Raw genomic sequence first — 13,536 nt, 5'->3', positions numbered from 1 at the left:
TGCTCACAATGGAATCCTTTTTGATTATTGGGCTGTCAAACTTTTCAAAGCAGCTTCTTCGAGGAAGAAGCCCTCTAGTCTTGCCTCGGCACATATACTTTGTGAAACCTCATTTCTCATTGTCACTTCAATTCTTTTCTACATTTCCTTGAGGCGAGCATAAACATACACTGACTCTGGTTTGTGTTAGGACACATCTTCCCAAAGCTGTCCTCTCAGGCTACTGTAGGGTAAGCTTTATCACTGGTTCAGTGAAAGTCTGAGCTCAGGTATTTGCACACTTGTCAATAACCACAAATACCTCTTTACATATTCCTTCATAGGGCAATGGTAGCGTCTTGATAAACAAATGAGCAATTGGTTTTATAGAGAAAACTTTAGGTTAAAGTTTATTTTATTTTATGTTTTAGGTGAGACAACCCTTGGTTGACCTCACAGATTGCAAGGACCTTGTCAGCTTACAATCCCTTACTTTATTTTTTTTATTATTTTTTATTTTTTATGCATACAGCACCTGGTCTTCCTAGGTGGTCTCCCATCCAAGTACTAACTAGGTACGACCCTGCTTAGCTTCTGAGATCAGATGGGATCGGGCTTGCTCAGGGTAGCATGGCTATAGATCAATTTGGTTAAAGTTTGATGCTTATTTTGTCCTGTACTTTTCTTTATAGAATAAAAATTGTTTAAAAATATTCTTGTATGGACTCAGAAACAACAAAAAAACAAACGATCCAATCAAAAAATGAGCAGAAGACCTGAACAGACAATTTTCCCTAGAGGACATACAAATGGCCAACAAATATTTGAAAAAGATGCTCAACATCACTAGCTATTAGGGAAATGCAAGTCAAAACTGCAATGAGATACCATCTCACACCTGTTAGAATAGCTATAATTAACAGGACAAGTAATCACAAATACTGGGGAGGATGCAGAGAAATAGGAAAGCTCATACACTGCTGGTAGGACTGCAAATTGGTACAGCCGCTATGGAAAACAGTATGGAGGTTCCTCAAAAAACTAAGAATTGATCTACCATATGATCCAGCAATCTCTCTTCTGGGTATTTACCCCAAAGACTTGAAAACTCATATCCGAAAAGATATTTGCATACCAATGTTCATAGCAGCATTATTCATAGTGGCCAGGACATGAAAACAACTGAAGCGTCCTACGATAGATGATTGGCTAAAGAAGTTGTGGTACATATATGCAATGGAATATTACTTAGCCGTAAGAAGAGATGAAATACTGCCATTTGCAACAACATGGATGGACCTTAAAATAATCATACTAAGCAAAATAATCCAAACAGAAAAAGTCAAAATCACATGATATCACTTATATGTGGGATATAAACCTAAAAGCAACAAATGAACAGGACAAACAAACAGAGACTCATAGACATGGACAATGGACTAGTGGTTACCAGGGGATAGCGGGGAGGGGGAAAGGGGAGGTAGATGAGGGGAAAAATTTAAATCATTTCTTCCATTAAAAAAATAAGTTAAAAAAAGAGAAAAAAGTTTAAATTGTGTATATTGTCATGATTAATAAAAAAAGCACAATTATTGTAAAAACAATTCTTATATAAAGCATAAAGAAATGGGGATTTTTTTGGATTTTATAAAATTGATTTCATGGGTGCCATGACAGTAATGTCAACTAGCACATAATGGGAATGCCTTTAGGGTGTGACTGGACCACCCCAAACCACAAAAAGTCAGCCACAACTGTCTTAGACAAGTCCCCATCTGCAGGGGCTAATAAGCATAAGCATCCCACCTTGTAAGGTCCATATAAGCTGAACACCTCAGCAGACGATGCTCAAGTCTGATTGAAAGCATCATGAAAAGGTGAGCTGAGAGCCGAAAATTCTGACCTTCTGACCCATCGCGACCACTGGCTTGGGACCGATGCACAGCACTCCGTGCTGCCAGGCAACAGAACTTGCTTTGGAGACACTGACTTTCATCTCTTCGCTCTGTCATGTAAGACTCTGCACTTCCCCTCTCTGTGTGCTGTGTGTTAACCTGCGTGGGTATCTGATCAGTTTATCTGAGAAGGTTCTACTCAGTAACCCTGGCCTTGTGGAAAGACACAAATATGTCCAAGGGTGTTTTTTCGGTAACCACCTTCCTTGCTCACAATAATCCTAAAAAAAAAATAGAAAAAACATCTTCTGAACTAATAACTAATTAAAACTTGCTTATAATTGTTTTATTATTATGTATATTTGATTATGCAATTGGTAATCTCTGTATGGTAATGGAAATTCTGTTTTCTTCTTAAATTCACACATATTTATTGTCTAGTTTATGTGAGGCCCAAGGCTATTGGAGATTCAAAGTTTAATGACTTGATTCTTGCCTCTAGAAGTTTAAAACTTTGAAATATTTTGACATCCAACATGTCAAGTCAGAGAAAGCTTATTCTAGTATTTACCTGTGTTGGAGGAGGTTATTGAGAGGACATGATGTAACTGCATCCAGATTTCACTTATAGCTTTTTCTTTGATTCAAGCTGGTTTTGCCTAGACAGTGGCATTGTGACTCACTTGTTCTCCACTTCCCCTTATCCTTCCACCTTTGTATGCCTATTCCCTGGCCTTAGGACATAAGGTGGCCAGTGTCAAATTCTTTAAGAATAAAGCCTCAGGTCTATCAATCAAGAGGATAATAAGTTTGGGCTAACCTAAGGATAACATCTTGGCTTTAGATGTGTTTCAGCCCCAGGCCTATCAAGGCAGAACAGCCTCACCAGCCACAGGTTCAGACAGGATGTGAGGATGATGGGATGACACCATGACTGATCCCAGAACTGGACATGATGATCATTTACCCCAGCCCCATCCAATCAGTAGCACCCATGACCCTAACTCCCTTAGTTTTCATGACTAAGGATTTTCCCCTACACAGTCTATTCCTTTGAGATACCTGGGGAATCAGGCCTTTGAGCGGTAGGTAGCTCACCTGTGTCTCTGGGCTTTGCAGCTAATAAACCCTTACTTTGTTTTGCCACAAAACCTGTACATGTCTCATTGACTTAGGCATGTGCAGGCAGACGGATTGCTTTGCTCTGGTAACAATGACCCCTGGTTGACCCATGAGCTGGGTTCAGGCAATTGGAGGCTCCTCAACCCTTCCTTGTCCTTGGAATGTGCAATCTGCTTGCTTTTCTCAAACTATAGGCTGCCTCAAAGACACAGCCTTAAGATAGTAATGTATCATTGAAACCATCTGAAAAGTACACATGGCTGAACCTCTTTAAGGACTCTATATAAACTTTTAAAATTCTGGTGGGCAAGTGTAGAGATCTACTCATATTATGGCACCTAAGACCATATTAAATGTAAGTTCCCTTGCTTATTAAACCACTGCCTACCAGTCTGGTGTGGCCTGCCTCTTTCTTTGCTCTCTCCCTATTGTCTGAATATGGGGCCGATTTCAGATTTCACCCAGGAAACTCCCAAGTTTGTGAACCTACCTCCTGCCGTGATGCTGAAGTAGCATGAATAGACATTCATAAAGACATTTTGATAATACTCTTTGGCCTTACTACTTCCTCTCCTGTCATTAGCATTCTGGGGACCAAATGACAAATAGAGCTTTATTTATACTGTGATTCTTTTCAACTCTAAATACAACTTCAGAATTATGAAATTAGGAAGAGAATAATATTCTGTAAAGTATTCTGTATAGTAGATGATATATATGTGGTGTTTGAATGGTATGTATGTTAATTTAATGTTAATCAAAATGGACAAGATATAATCCAGTGTTTCTCAAACTTTTTCTCATTATTGTCTTCCTAAGTAGAGAAATGATATGAAATTTAAATGATATGAAATTTGTTCAATGAGAGAAATTAAATATTTAAAGAATAAGATTTTGTCAGCGGGGTTGAACTTTGGAGGGCCACAAACCATTGTAATATCTAATAATTTTTTGACCTTCAAGAACTAATTTTCATTTCCTTCAAGGTGATATGACCCTTATTAAATATGTGTTGCTAAGTGTAAAAAACAGATCTTTTAGCATCAAACAGACTTGGATTTGCATACCAGCTCCACCATGTATTAATTGGTGGCTTTGGGTAAATGACCTAAACTTTCTGACCTTCAGTTTCCCCATTTATGAAGTGAGAAAAATAATACCTATCTTGTAGGAAGATTGTGAAGATCAGATATAATGTTGATAAAGTGCTTGGCATTTTAATATGTGGTAACTAGTAAGGTTAATTAGTCTGAATATCATTCTCTGATCTTGTCAGATAACAATGGCATCCTAGTGAATATTCATCTAATGCCAAAATAGTGGTATATTAATTAATATTCCTATAGACCAGTGGTTCTGAAACTTGATTGCACACTGGAATCAGGGTGTTACCATTGGGGCTGATTGGAGTTCGGTGTCGCCCCAACAGTGGGGGTGGGGGTGGGGGAGGGATAATGGCACAGAAGCATTTTTTCTTGGTTCTTCCTCATGGATACAGTGAAGGATCGCAGGTTAGTGAGATTTAGAAAAGATTTATTAAAAGTATATTTTAGAAAGACAAAGCATGTCCCAAGGAGGCACATGGTTTTAGTGAAGAGCAATATCAGAGTGCTTTAACAACAACCACTACAATAACCAACGCAAAAAAAAGGCCCAGAAGTAGGAATGTCTGTGTTCTATTTGGGCTGTGATGGGTGGTTCCAAAGGCATTCCTAGGTGATTGGCAAGTGAGGTCACTTTGATTGACACTTGGCTGCGGTATAACTCTTTGCCTTGTGTGCATGCATGTACCCAGAATCCTACTACCACTGGAATGTTCTTTAGGCAGTCTTTAGGCTAGGCCCCTATTCCTTTTTTCCCCTTGTCGCTCATGTCTGATTAGTTACCTAACAAGGGTATATTAAAAATTTTCAAGCTCAGGCCACATCAGGACCAATTTATTTGCAATCTCTGCGGTGGGACATAGACATCAGTAGTTTTCAAAGCTCCCAGGTGATTCCAGTGTGAAGACAAGTTTGAGAATCACTGCTGTAGACATTCAGTCTAAAGTCTGAAGATAGCTAGATAGGTGTAGTGATTCACCTCAAGGTTATGTTACCTGAGATTTAAAAATAAAATATCATAGAGTAGTTGAAGGAATAGCAGTTGTTTTGAATTATTCCAGCACTCAGTAAGTTGCTATTAGAGAAATGCCCTTTTAAAAATTAAATAAAGATATATTTTAATAACATGACTTTAAAATAGGTAATTTTTAGTTTCAGAAAACCAAGAGTAAGCAAACCCACAGGGGCTATGGCCTTTGTGGCATGTGGTATTCCTCTTTGTGAAGGGAAAGACATATTCTTCAACTTGAGGCATACCAGAGCCTAGACAGCATGCCACAGTTGAGAAGTGGGCTTATGATATGCTTTTCTTTCTATTGAGAGACATGTCACATGTCACAAAAGACTGTGGCTTAACTATAACTAATTGTCATTGGCCAACTGAAGGTAAATTTTCCATTTTAATTAGAAATATATGCTCTATTTTGTATATCATATACAGCCTGTGAAAGTATTTTCATTGTTCTCATTCTTAGTGTTCCATGATTTGGTTTCCAGAGTTACGGTTAGAGTTGCTTGTCCATAGAGTGATAATTTAATTTCATCAGTGGCTTAATGCTCTGTCAACAGAGGAGTGTCAAGAGGATCCATTAGAATGGATATCTCAGATATTTCAGATGAGGTATGGGACAGACAAAACATCTGTGAGGACACCCTATTTAGTCTTCATTACAGATGATACACTTGTCCACATAGGAGAAAAACAGCTTTAAACTCATGCCTGTGAAGATGTCTAGATAGATAAGATGAATAAGATATAATTTCAGAGATATTCAAGAGATATAAGATGTATCTCGATAGCATATTAGACAAACTATTGCCTATTATAGAAAGAAACTCATCATTATACAAAAATCTGATGTTGAGCAATTTTCTCATACCATCACTACCTAATTTTGATTCTTGATGGAATTTAGAAATTGTTAATAGTCAGAACTGGAAGGGAAACTTTAGAACTGAGCTGGTGTGAGAATCGGTCAACAGGAGGTCCACCCAGGATGCTGCAGAAAGTGTCCTAGAGAATGGTAAAAATCATTTTCTACTTAGTTCTATCACAGTGCTGTCAGTGCCTTCTCAGGTAGCAAGTCAGTTTTTAAAAATGCTTCAGTCAGCCTTTCTGATATAACATAAACCAGATTTTGTTTGTAAACCAAATCCAAAAAAGCCTTATGAATAGAGGTGACAATTAGTTCAAATGATCGGGAAGTATTTCTAGTACTTGGGAAATTATGATTTCAGAAAATTAAAAATCTGATTTTAGTGCATGCAGAATGAGCAGTTTAGATGGGTCAATTTTCTAAGCGGATCAATTCCTTCTGATAAATGTAAAATATAAAATATTCTGATTTTAAACTATTCACTTCGGGTTTAGGGAAAAAAAATGGAACATAGACAATACAAACCTTTATTATGCTCTCAATTTATTTTTTCTCTACTTGTTCTGCAATTACACCTTACTTTAATTTTTATTTCTAACATTTACATTGGATTTTATACATGAGTAACTGATTTCCTTCTTACAATTTTCCTTACTCATAATTTTTAGATTTTAAAACTATTTTATTGTTATTCCTTTTGCTGGTTTGGTAGCTAAAGGCTATGTCATTTGAAATTGAGTGAGCATATGCAATTTCTGGGCACTTGTGTACTTTTCATTAATTGCTAATCGTTTTGAAAGATCTTTCCATGTATGAAAACTTTTATTTGTAATGAGCAGTTGTTCATTGTTTTTTGTTTGTTTGTTTGTTTGTTTGTTTTTTGTGGATGAAATTTCCTGAAACAGTAAGATAAGATAGAGATTATTAATTATAGTTGCCAAAAAAATTAATCAGCCTTAATTATAGAAATTGCCACACCCAAGAGATAAAGCAGCTTGTGCCAAGCTATTACATGGGAAAGATATTAGAATGAAAACTAACTTGGATCTTTAACCCAAGAATAAGGCATTCTCATCATTTAAATATGAAATATATCATCTCTGTTTCATTATAATCCTACTCTCAGTTTAGGTGAAAGTAACATTTTCCTAAGACTATGTAGAATCTTTAATTACTACTAATAAAGATGAAATATTAGCAGACTAATTTCTTAGTGAGACAGATTTTTTTAAACTTAATTTATTCTGCTGGGAGCTAAAACACATTAAATGCATTGACACTTTCATGGAAAAGCATGGTACTCATTCAAGCTATTAACGTATTTATTGAAATGGCCTATATAGTATGAATTTTCTGAAATAGTTGTTGGTGATGCCAATTCTTTCTCTCTCTCTCTCTCTCTCTTTCAAGGGTATGAGCTTATCAAGAAGAAGGATAATATATTATTTTTAATTTTACTGAAAATGTTATAGACCTTGCTCATTAATTGGCCATTCATTTAACACATGTATAGAACATCTATTATTCTTTGTCATTAGAGTTTGGAGGTGTTCAGTAAATGTCTTACTTCACTCCTTTAGAATAAAGCAATACACACATAAATCACACCCCCACAAAGACACACATTCATGTATACACATTTCTTATTGATGTGTGTAGTAACTGGATAAAAGAAGAGAACTTTTTTTGAGGCAAGGTCTTGAAGATGTACTGTGGGTTGGATTCTCAATCTGTGGAAAAGAGAAATAAATTTTGGTGTATAATTAATTTGATATGAAATTCTATTTTATTCTGAGTTTTATGGAAATGTCTCCCCAGTAGTAACAAATCCTGAGAACAGAGGAGAGAAGTTATAGAAAATGTTTTTCTGATAATCTGTCATAGCTAATGTTCGATTACTGAAAACTCTCTCTTTTGCTCCACAAAAGAGTTTTTCCTGATCAATTTTCTACTTTTTTTTTTTTTTAATGTGAATATAGCAAGGGACTTTGTCTCCTAGTGCTTGAGGAAGGGTAGCTCTGGACTGACCCATCCTTGTCACTTAACATTCCAAATGAAAATTGAGTCCCTCTTTCTATGGCTCTGTTAGAACTAGAAAGAAGACATAATAATAATAATAATAATAATAATAATAAATAATAATGCCATATCTGATGAAGAAATGAATCTAGAAGGGATAGGAGGGTCAATTCTAAGAGTATTGAGAATTATTTGGGGACAAAATTATTTTTCCACTAACAATTTTGATTTGAGTTTCAGATTAATAACAAGTTCTAAAATTCTTCCAGCCTCTCGATTAAGTGTCAGTGGTGGTATAAAAAGAGCTGTGAAAAATGTTTCATTTATCCAGGGGTTTATTCAGAGGTAAGTGTGTCTTATCAAGCAGAATCAACTCAACAGAAAAAAGAGGGTGCTTTGGGGGGTGCATCAGCATGAATTAGGACTAAAGATTCACCTAAGTCAGAAGCAAGGAGGCTTTGGGGAAATATGAGAACTTGAGTTAATGTAAATAATATTTTCAAGGATGTACTAGAACCTTATAAATAGAAATGCACTTCTTGAGCTTCTTTTGATGAAATAATGCTTCTTTTCTTGAGTATAGAGGTGAGTGAAACAAGACTTCCAATAGTGTGAATCGATCTGAATCTGCCGAGGTCAGGCATACGGCTTACATTAAGAGTCATATTTTAAAATGAAAACAAATAACTTCTAATGTAGAAAAGCATCTCAAGAAAAAAAAAAAAAGAAAAACAAATATGACTTAACTTCTCTTCCCCTTAGGGTAGACACTACTAATTTAGTGGAGCATAGCCTTTTAACTTTTTTCCTGCATGTGTGTGTGAGCCCATGTTCACGCATGTATAAATTGTTTTACAAAATGGGATCATATGCTATGTAACTGTTTTGAAATATATCTTTCCCATTTAAAAATCCACTATAAATATATATTTTTTATATCAATAGATCTGTCTATAATTGCTGGCTGCATATTATTCTGAAATATATCTTTCATAAAATGAGATTTTTACTTAATTTCTTGTTTTTGGACATTTGAACCATACATTATTCACAAGACTTTTGTATTTATCTGATTTAAAGCAGTTTTTCAACCTCAGCACTATTGATATTTCTAGTCATATAGTTAATGTTATGGGGGTGGTCTGTGCATTGCAGAATATTTAGTAGCATCCTTGGCCTCTATCCACTAGATGCCAGTTTTAACAACCAAAAATGTTTTGGTTGTTAACACTCTGGAGTGTTTGTGTGTGAGTGCTCCAAATTGAGAAGTACTGACTTAAAAGGAGAATAAAAGAGGCATTAATAGATATATCCGTGTTATGAAAAATGTGTAAGATTTGAGAATAGCCAGAGTTGATTTTGAATTTTAGCTGTCATTTACTAGCTTGGTTACTTGAAGGACAGAACTAAGATTTGGAACTATACCTCACATTTTAAGTTTGAGGGAAATTAATGATAATTCTCCATATGCCCAAACAACTCCTTTAATGGATTATCATTGTTCGGTAGGTCCCTGCAGTAGAGTAAATTCTCTAATTCCAACATTGTATCTCCACAGATACTTCCAAACTATTACCTCTCTGGAGGGTGGATAACATACAAAACTTCAAGGGCCATTAATCTCTCAGCAAATGGTTTGATCAGAGGGATACAGTTAGACTGAGTACAGGAACTGAGAGACTATATGGACAAGCAACATATATGAAGGTTTCTTAGGTTATGAGTATACGAACTGACCCTGGCCAGCCTATGAAGATGAAAGGAAACTGAGAGGATTCTTACAGAACTGAAGGGAGTCCAATAAGCAACATGTGAAAAAAGAGTAGCAGGCAGGTGGCTGTGGGTCTCCTGTGGGACAGGAGTTTGTGGTCATTCTTCATAGGGTGTTGCCATTAATGTGATCCACCTCCAAGTCCCTGTGCATCTCAAGTTTAGAATTTCAAATTCTAATGAGAAAGCACTAAATAGTCCAGTTTGGTTCAGATGTATACTTCTGGAATAATCAGCTATTTTTAAAGGAAGTTTATATTTTAGTGGAGGGAAAACAGGGCAAACAAAATATTTGCACTGTTAGTTGAAAAGGGCAATTGAGAAAAATGAAGCAAAGGAGAATAGGTATTGCGAGACAGGGGAGGGGTTGTGCTTTCAACACAGGAGTCTCTGGGCAAGTTATAGTGATGCAAAGTCTTGAAGGAAGTAAGGGAATGAGCCATGTGGCTAACTGGGTGAAGAGCATCCCAGGCAATGGATGGGCTAGTGCCTGGACCCTGATGTTTGAAGAACAATAAAGAACCCAGAGTGATTCAAGTAGAGTGAACAAGGGGAAGAATAGTAGGATATGAGTTAGAGACGTAACAGGATGGAAAACGTAGAGGGTGTGATGTGGATTTGACATTATGTAGAACCTCATAAAATTGTCTTTTAGTTGGCTGAAATGAGGTGCAATTTTAGAGTTTGGAGCAGAGTAAGGACATGATTTACTTAATCACTGCATATCTAATAGGCTATAAGTTGCAAGGAAGAAAGAAACAGAAGACCAATTAGGAGACTACTGAGTAATTCAAGTGAGAGAAGATTGTGACTTGGATCAACACAATTGCAGTGGGAGGCAGTGTGAAGTCAGATTCTGGGCAATACAGAAAATAAAATTGATAGGATTTGCTGATAGATTCAATGTCAGGCGTCAAAGAAAGAGAGGAGTCAAAGATAAGTCTCAGATTTTGACCCGAGCAACTGGGAGGATGCAGCTGCCATTTACTGAGAAAGGGAAAACTGTGGGAGGAGGTTTGGGAAAGAAAATCAGAAGTTTGGTTTAGACAGGATAAATATGAAATGTATTAGGCTTCTAAATGGAGATGTCAAATAGGCAGTTGGATATATGAGTCTGGAGTTCAGAGGAGCTGTTTGGGCTCTAGATATAAATTTGGGAATTTGGTGTATAGATGATGTTTAAAGCCAAGTAACTAGATGAGCTCATCAAGGGAGTAAGTATAGCTAGAGGAAAGATGATATTCAAATAACCATGTTTTGTAGGAGTTAGTAGAAATGGCTTGATAGCTTCTAAATTAACCACAGCCACAAATATAATTAACATTTGGAATATTAGAATTATATGAAAGCATTAACTGCTTCATGGTAGTAAAGATTTTTCACTTAGACTACTGAATATTCAGATGCATCTTTTCTGTAAACAAAATATAAATGTTTAAAAACTGTTTAGACTTTTCTATCAGAACATCTGAACCATAGGTGTAATAATTGACCAAATTCATTGTTTAATTCTTTGTAAAGCTTAGAAGAACATATGTCTTTTGGTTTTGGAAGTGGCGAGAGGTAAAAAATATTTTAAAAACTGGAAACATTTTCTGATTACTTGATGTTTTCCTATTTGTGTTTTGTAAAATACCTTTTTTTGCTAAGTTAAAAAATAAAAAATTTTGTATTTATATGTATTTAACTAAATGTGTGTGTGTATATGTGCATGTGTGTTTCTGCTTATCAATTAATCAGTAGATAGATTCTCTCAGTGTCTTGGTAGGGTTTCCTGCAGGCAATTGTTTCTGGGCCTAGAACCCTTCCCCATGCAAAAACAAAAAAACAAAACAAAATAAAACAAAACTAAAACTTTGTAATGAGACTTTTTCCCCCTCTGATCATCAAACAATTTTCTGAAGTTAAAGCCTATGGGCCTTAGATACAAAACTAATTGAGGAATTCTTCATCTAAGAGGAGTTTGAATCTAGACTCCAATATTATTTTCAAATGTGAAAGTATCATTGACATTTTAATTTGTGATTTAAAGAGCACAATGGGTTATTTTTAACTTGTGAGCTCCAGGACCTGAATATCTGGCCATTTGTGATGAGTGGGCAGCCTGACCCCTAAACACCTGTCACTTTCAATGTGATGAAACTGCCTTATTGTGGTTTTCATGGCCACTTGAATAAGAATTCATATAAGATATAAGTTGGCTAGCCCAATAAAAGGAGGCATAGTGACCTTTTCTTTGGGACAGCCTAGGCCACACTACACTATTGCCCAAGTCACCACCATTGTATTCTCTGGAACCAGCTGTTTGAAATGCTGTCCATCTTCTGGAGAGGCAGGAAATGACTTCGGTTTCCTGAGGCCGCCTATCTGTTAAGACCTCTTCTCCTACCCTGCTATGCTGACAACAGCTGTGAACTCTGCCTGGAGAGCGAGCATCCATAATTGTCAAATTTTCTCTTCAGCTAGGCTGGAGAGTTTTCTCTTTCTTTCCTGCTAGGATTCAGAAGAATGAAAGATTTTTTAAATCATACTCTATAGTTCTGTAGAAGGCTCTACTCCTTATCGAGTTCTCTTACAAATCCTGTTTATCTAGAGGAAGTAGTACCTGTGATAACGCCTCATCTGGTGCTTGAAAATTAGTCCCTCAATTGACTGGTGTATAAATCCTTCATAATTACCTAGGGGATATGAGGCTGACCTTATGATCTGCCATTTAATTCATTATTTCTTATATTATGTTTATTGCTGCATAACAAATCATTTCCAAACCTAGTGATTCAGAACAATAAACTTTTTTTTTTTTAACTTACAGTTTCTAAGGATCTGAAGTTTGGAAGCTGGGTTGTTCTGGATCAGGGTCTCTCAGGAAGTTATATTCAGATGTTAGCCTGGGCTATAGCTATCTGAAGGCTTACCTGGGCAGGACAAGTGAGAATGGATGAGATCTAGTGCATAGGACTGATTTCTGGTAGGAGCATTTGACAATTCAACAATGATAACAGGCAGGGAGGCAAGGATGTTTGCTGATGCAAGTATGTAGATAGGTGTGTTGGTGGGAGTATTTGGAAATTGTTTTCTTATTGCCTCTACTTTTTCTTAGTAAAATAGGAAGCAAGGTTATCAGCTGAGGATAATGTTGAGAAAAGAAATATTGAGAACTTGAGAGGAGAGTATAAAGTGGCAGTCTACATGATTAAAAGAGTGTATGGACTAGAGATATATAGTGTGAATGGTCAGATCACTTGAGGTTGACAACCGAATATTTAAAGCAAGACCCGTCATCCTGGTTTGTATTTTTCTCCACAATGTTTAGCTGTGTAGAATAGGAAGAAATGTGGATTCAAATAGGATTATAGTTTTGCAAAGCAAGAGCAACAAAACTATAGAGAGGTAAGGAAGTCAATAATCATTGATGATGGAGTTTAATTGTGGAGGAAAAGAAGGACATCGAGGGAGTGAGGAATGGTGAAAAGACAGTAGAATCAATGGCTTAGCTATGTCAGCGATGTGGAAGAATTGTACAGAGAGAATGAAATGGACTGATGGGAAGTGACGGTGGAGAGTGGGATGTGTGGAATTAACACTAAGGAGAGTATGCAGTTATTGATGGCAATTAGGATAATGACCATGGAGTGAATGGGTAGGTTGGATAGAAGAAACGTAGAGGATCCTCGGTGTTTTGGTAACAACGATAATGAGGACTCATGGGTAATATAATATAATGACAGAGATTCAAAATGGGTAGTTTTTAGGAATGATGGAGGATTGGAA

General features: G+C 36.4%; 1 pseudogene; it reads right to left on the bottom strand.

Moving 5' to 3' along the window:
• Positions 1-502: 502 nt before the first annotated feature.
• LOC120591324 (uncharacterized) lies at positions 503-621 on the bottom strand (annotated as a pseudogene).
• Between the last annotated feature and the right edge of the window lie 12,915 nt (positions 622-13,536).

This window comes from Pteropus medius, unplaced genomic scaffold (genome assembly GCF_902729225.1).
Source record: "Pteropus medius unplaced genomic scaffold, Ma_sr-lr_union100, whole genome shotgun sequence".
In the NCBI taxonomy this organism is placed as follows: domain Eukaryota; kingdom Metazoa; phylum Chordata; class Mammalia; order Chiroptera; family Pteropodidae; genus Pteropus; species Pteropus medius.
This window is presented reverse-complemented; position numbering and strand designations above follow the sequence as displayed.